Raw genomic sequence first — 6,557 nt, forward strand, 5'->3', positions numbered from 1 at the left:
AGGTATAGGGTACACTGGCCAAGTGCTGAAGTGCATATGACACTTGGTGAATGTAAATTGACCACCACTTAGCCAATGAAACAGACTCAAAAGTGGTTCAACAGTTCCAATTTAAAGAGGAATGTGACTCGCTCACATCCAGTTCAAGAACCCACTCCCATAAACATCACCTATCTGAAACATACACATTGCATCACAAGGCACTCTAAAGATGAATTTCAACCATGAACAAAACCTACATGATTGCGTACCTAAAAACAAGGGTGGTCCAGACCGATTGACCCAAGATCTCCAGCAAACACTTTTGTTTTTTACCATCATCACAAATGGCTAGTGTCAGGCCTCAGGTGTGAGTTTGTTACAAACTTCAATCAGAAAATAATAAAAAATGAAAGTTTTATTCCAATTTCCAACTAATAAAATGGTCATCCTTTTGAATTTTCTTTATAGCTTTTACAAATTTCACTTTGCTTCATGTTCTGTTGCAAACGAATCATTCTAAACAACCAACAAACAGAGGGATGAAGCAGAAAACCTGTATACGGTTCTTTAAACTCCCTTCTTGAGCTCAAAATAATTTCTTTGTCCATCTGAATATATAAGAGATGATCAATAAGTGTAACAACAATGAATTTGTGCAGCTAGATGAACTTTTTTTTTCCTGAGGTAGCAATTTAACATATTTATAATTTATAAATGAGTAAGCAAGTCCGGATTAACTTTTATTTCTAATGGGCTAATCAAGTAAAAGAAAGGGTCAACTGGTACGAGGTGTTTTATAATGCATAACCTTTAAATTAGTTTATTGAAGATATATAATTATTATGTAAATATTGCAATTATTGTAATCACATTTAGCATGCTAATTATTTACTAAAAATATATAAAACTTTGCATTCCACGTCAACCCCCCCCCCCCCCGAACAAAAAATTACCCCATTTTGCCACCTATTCATTATAGAAGTAACAACAATCGTCTTTAAACTGACGGTTTTAGCAAGCTCTTTAGCTTTATCATCATCGAAACCAAGTTTAGCCATTATTTTATGACCAGCTGATTCCTTCTACGCCCATATTCCCAGAAGCAAATGCAATGTTGTCACTTCTCCTGTTTCCCCTGTGAACAATACAAACGGGAAATCACACTTACTATTAGGAAGATGGGAAAAGTATTTCTCACACGCGAGTCAAAAGTATATGCAAGAATATTATTGCCCAGTACAAGATCTAAGAGCATACCTGACTTTAGTTTCTCATTGATTGCCCATTCAATGGCCTTCTGAGCTGCTTTGGTCAATGGAGGATGTTCAGGGCTGAAAATATACATGTCTGATTTTCCATGTAAATTTACAGTTTCTTCTCTTACTTTGAAAAGCGTTACACCACTTTCTCTTAATAATTTTGCAGCCAAACTGGTTCCTACAAATGGAGTAAAAAGCATCAGATGGTTAAAGTTACACTTATTGTGTGGTTTCATGATGAAGGAATACTGATTGTATGCATAACATCTTCATTGTTCTAATTGAATGCGTACATATTTGATGGTAGAGAAAACGCCATCATCCCAAGGTTTACCTCCACATGCTCCCAACGGGCTTGTGGTTGACACATTTTGACCCTACGAAAAAGAATACTTATTTTGACCCGTTACCCAAACCTGTCTCACAAACTAATATTTTTATAACCTTCTAGGGTATCCCAGTTGGCCAGCCCCACCCACCCTCTTCGTAGAGGTCCCGGGTTCGAATCTTGGTGTCCGCATCCCACGGCAAAGCTCTTCGCTCTCGGTTGGGTATTCACCCCCAGGCAGCTATGGGGCTAAGCTAGTTTGTGGAGTGTGATCACTCCAGCGGTTGGGAGGACCGTGGAATATCCTCCCCCCCCCCCCCAACTAATATTATTATAATAATATAGTTTATGTAATTATTGCATCATGTAGTTTCCAAAAAAATAGACAAGTATCTGCGGGTCAACCCGAAAAATTAGACTGGTTCTAACCCGTAACCCAACTGACCCAACCTTCTTCAGGCTTCTTCATAGCTTTAGCAACCGACGCGTTAGTTCTCACCTTAAAGTCCTTGTCACAATATGTAATCTAATAACCAACTTTTTACATTATGGATAATTACGAAGCAAACCTAATAGAATCAATAATTTAAAGTAACTGTAACTTAATCAAGATTAAACCTAAGGACAAAATACCATCATCATCATCCTACGAACGTGCAACAATAGTAAAATCTATGCACTTTAACAGTATAAGTTGTTCAAATATTGTTTAAAATTGTTGAAAGAAAGCATACCGTATGAAATTCTTCATCAGTGCGGCTAGGCGTTTCCCAAGCAAGCATCATATCGAATGTAAAATGACTAAAATCTCCGACCTATGATCGGACTTTGATTCGACGCTGTGGTCCGATGCACAGTCGTCGTCATTCTTCTTGTGGTCCGGTGCACAACAGCCATCGTTCTTTTGGTCATCGTGCTCGTCGTCATCGTCCCCGACCCCGAGTTGAGTCACCCATTGCCCAAAGAAGCTAATATAGGCTAAAAGCCCCGAGTTGACATTCACCTCTCAAACACTCCTGATGTTAAGACCCCACGCATCGTGCATCTACTAAGAAATGACCTGTAATTTTGTGGTTGATCAAAACTCCAAATTAATGACCAAAATTAAACAAAATAACAATTACAGAAACCATCAAAAGTAAATTAATGATTCTTCAATTTCCTAAAAATTCATTCAACTACAATCATCACAGCAAAAATTGATTTCATGAGATGCAAATTATTAAAGCACTTAAATCCAACTCATAATTAAACCCAAAAAATGCAAATTCACACTACACTCAAGACATGATCATCAAATCCACACAACACCAGGAGAAACTCATTCTGGTGTTTTGATTCAAATAACACATCAGGAGTTGAAAATGCTTACCATATTACTTCCACTATCGATGATGATTCCAATAACATAACCTTGAACATAAAACTTCAGGATCGTGAGTCTCCTGGGTTTACTCGGGTTCTTATTTCACCTATCTGAATGAGGGGGAGCCGCCACAACTCCGCTGACTCCACCACCGCCCCGTCGATACGCCACCGTTGTGGCCACTCTGCCTCTAGATTCCTCCCTGTATCTTTCTCAGACTCTCTAATTACACACATGTGTGTGCTTCTTTGACATTAAATGTGAATATTAATGGACAAAAGTTACAATCAAATTAACCTATTATACAACACAAACTGTACAAAACACAATTTAAACATAAAGTACAACCACTTACAAGAACTCCAACAAACCTAGTTGAACAAACAGAAAATTAAAATCAACAACCAAACATTACTAAATAATCAAAGAAGAAATCAAATCTGAAAGGAATACAGACCTAAAGGAACATGGAAAAATGCTTATCAGGATCGAACACCAAACCTGACCAAAAATTTAGGGTTCAAGGTTTTTTGGGGGAAATTAGGTATCTGAGCTATGGTTCCGACATGTTGAATGAGTAATCATGGAATAAGATGAAGCTTTGATTTGTAAAGTTAGGATTCAGAGAGTCATCCAGGGGTGTAGGAAGATTATTAGGAGCCGATGTTGAATGAAAGCATGAAGAAGAAATGAGACATTGTGGTTGGGGTAAGAGATATGCTGGATGCAAGAGAAAACAACACGTGTCCCACAAAGCATACAACAACCTCAACTAAATGTACAACAAACATTAGCATGAAACATCAAAAAAGCAAAAGTTACAACCCACTAATGCAGAAACATGTTACAAATTAGAAGTATATATAATTCTCCCCCTATATGATGTGTCTCGAAAATAAATAATAGGGCTCAAACCTTTACTGCCATGTGCTGTTGCTGCCGCCAATTATCACGAATATCATATGGGCCGTTTTGTTAATGATGTCTTCTAAATTAATAATAAAAGCCCAAAAACCTCCACTGAGGTTATCGAAACTTATATGGCTACTCTGTCAAATAATAAATGTGGCGACTTCTCTAACTCACGTCCCCATATGTATATATTATTTGTGACCTTTAGGTTTTTTTTTTCATTTCAATACCCATTAATTTGATGCCAAAGCCCGTGAGTACCAAAACAATTCCATATCCAAAATCTCGTGACAATGCATGGTGGCGGTCCACTAATTTTCATCCAAATTAATATTATAGAGATAGGTAGGCTCGACCCAATCAAGAAAAATAGTGGCGATTTTAGTTTAGTCATTGGCGCTCGACTCTACTCAACTGGCAAGTTATTTAGTTATTACTCATGTTCACTCCATTTGCACCAGGACTTGCCAAAACACAAAATAATATAATAAAGTACTAAAACTAAATCAAAACAAATAAACTTATACAAAAACAATACATTTTACACGGGACAAATATGTGTATTTTACCACACATCACTGCCCAAACCTCAGGGAGGGACGATTTTGGCAATTAACTCTATTAAACTTTGAATTTTCTCGAAAATACCCCTGAATTTATCAGAAAAACAGGAGTATTTCAGTAAATTCATCGATTAATACGCATCGTATAGGCCTATACGATGCGTATTGAACTATAAATTTCTCAAAAATGTTTTTTCATATCAAGGGTTCCATCATTACAACCGGGGATGTAATGCAATGATTCTTCTCAATTGAATAGACAGACACTTGCTTCATAGGACTCACTTAAATCGTCTCAAAAGTATTAAACAACAGAAATAACAGCTTCGGTTTCATCAGCTGCATCATTTACCATGGAATGCATCCGTATTTTGGTAAATCGCCCAAACAAGCATGTCTTGAACGAGTCTAGAACACTCGTAATCCTCAACCGGCTTTGAAACCGGACGGAATCTACGAGGAAACTGTTCGATTTCACGGTTAGTGGAGAAATTAGTGACGGAGAAACTGTTCGACATAGACATGCATCAGGAAAGAAGCATATAATGGAACTTAACAAGAGAAGTAACTAAAAAAGCGGTGAACGGTATTTAACATACACACCGCATTCGAAGATCCTTGCATCAGACACAATTTGTTGGAATTTGTGGATTTCGGTTGGTTCAGATCCCTATTTGGTCATCTTTCCTCTTAATTGAATAGACAGACACTTGCTTCATAAGACTCACTTGAATCGTCTCGGAAGTACTGAATCAACAGAAGGATGAATCAACAGGCATGCCTTGAAGTACTGAATCAACAGAAATAACTGAAATAACAGCTTCGGAATCTATTAACCCACAATTTGTTGGAATTTGTAGATAGAAACTTGCTTCATAGGACTCACTTGAATCGTCTCGGAAGTACTGAACAACAGAAGGATGAGATATCGGCAGTTAGCTCCAAGAAGTTTCTCTCAATCAAGTGTTCCAATAGATTCTCCCTTTTAACAATGTCCTGTTAATTGTTGGAATTTGTGGATTTCGGTTGGTTCAGACAGACACAATTTATTTTCAACGGGGATGTAATGCAATGATTCCTCTCAATTGAATAGACAGACACTTGCTTCATAGGACTCACTTGAATCGTCTCGGATGTACTGAACAATAGAAGGATGAGATATCGGCAGTTAGCTCAAAGAAGTTTCTCTCAGTCAGGTGTTCCAATAGATTCTCCCTTTTAACAATGTTTGGTTAATTGTTTTCAGATGACATGCATGGTAACAAAGAGGAACACTTTCTTCTGTTTTATTTTTTTCTACTTTTAGAAAGGTTTGACCAACTCACGACTATAATAAAACGGAACATAATCCCAGATTGTCTAGAGAAGCGCTTTTATCATGTGTCATACGTTACGAGATTTTTCGAGAATTAGAAAAGGAGAAAATACGAAACGACAACGGTAGTATGAGTCTTCATTGCTTCATTATAATTAATAATGCGTTCTCGATTGAAAAACGGTTTGTATTTCCCATAGCCACCGTTTCCGTAGTAAAAAACGGTTGCGGTTTTGCACATTCAATCTTCATTGCTTCATTATAATTAATAATGCGTTCTCGATTGAATATGTAATTGCAAGACTGTTTGTCGGGCTTCCAATGCTCACACAGGGTGATAAACAACGCTGATATTGAACGGATTATTGAACCAACTACTCGAAATCCCTTTCGTTTCTCGAAATTGAACGGATTGTTGAACCAAGAAAGTCATTGGACTGTCGTAGATGAAGTCAAATGTGATCAAACTTGGACAACAGACGTAAATCTTGAAGAAACGGAACATAATCCTAGATTGTCTAAAGAAGCGCTTTGATCATGTGCGATCTAGAGGTCGGTCTCGGGTGGGCATAAGATCCGTGGGCCCTATTGTCAGATCTGTGACTCCATGGAAGATGTGATTAAGGTAAGCGTGCCGTATCATGTGTCATAAAACGGAGCATAATCCCAGATTGTCTAAAGAAGCGCTTTTATCATGTCTGATCTAGAGGTCGGTCTCGGGTGGGCATAAGATCCGTGGGCCCTATTGTCGGATCTGTGACTCAATGGAAGATGTGATTAAGGTAAGCGTGCCGTATCATGTGTCATAAAATGGAACATAATCCCAAATTAT

The 6,557-nt window shown here is 37.7% G+C and overlaps 1 long non-coding RNA gene across 1 annotated transcript; it reads right to left on the reverse strand.

Annotated features, from left to right (window-relative positions):
- Positions 1 to 290: 290 nt before the first annotated feature.
- Positions 291 to 1,420, reverse strand: LOC110921712. Its single transcript, XR_002582556.2, has 3 exons — positions 1,240 to 1,420; positions 990 to 1,117; positions 291 to 590 (listed from the first exon to the last, which is right to left on the reverse strand). It is a non-coding gene; the product is annotated as an uncharacterized LOC110921712 (long non-coding RNA).
- Between the last annotated feature and the right edge of the window lie 5,137 nt (positions 1,421 to 6,557).

Source organism: Helianthus annuus, chromosome 4 (assembly GCF_002127325.2).
Source record: "Helianthus annuus cultivar XRQ/B chromosome 4, HanXRQr2.0-SUNRISE, whole genome shotgun sequence".
Taxonomy (NCBI): Eukaryota; Viridiplantae; Streptophyta; class Magnoliopsida; order Asterales; family Asteraceae; genus Helianthus; species Helianthus annuus.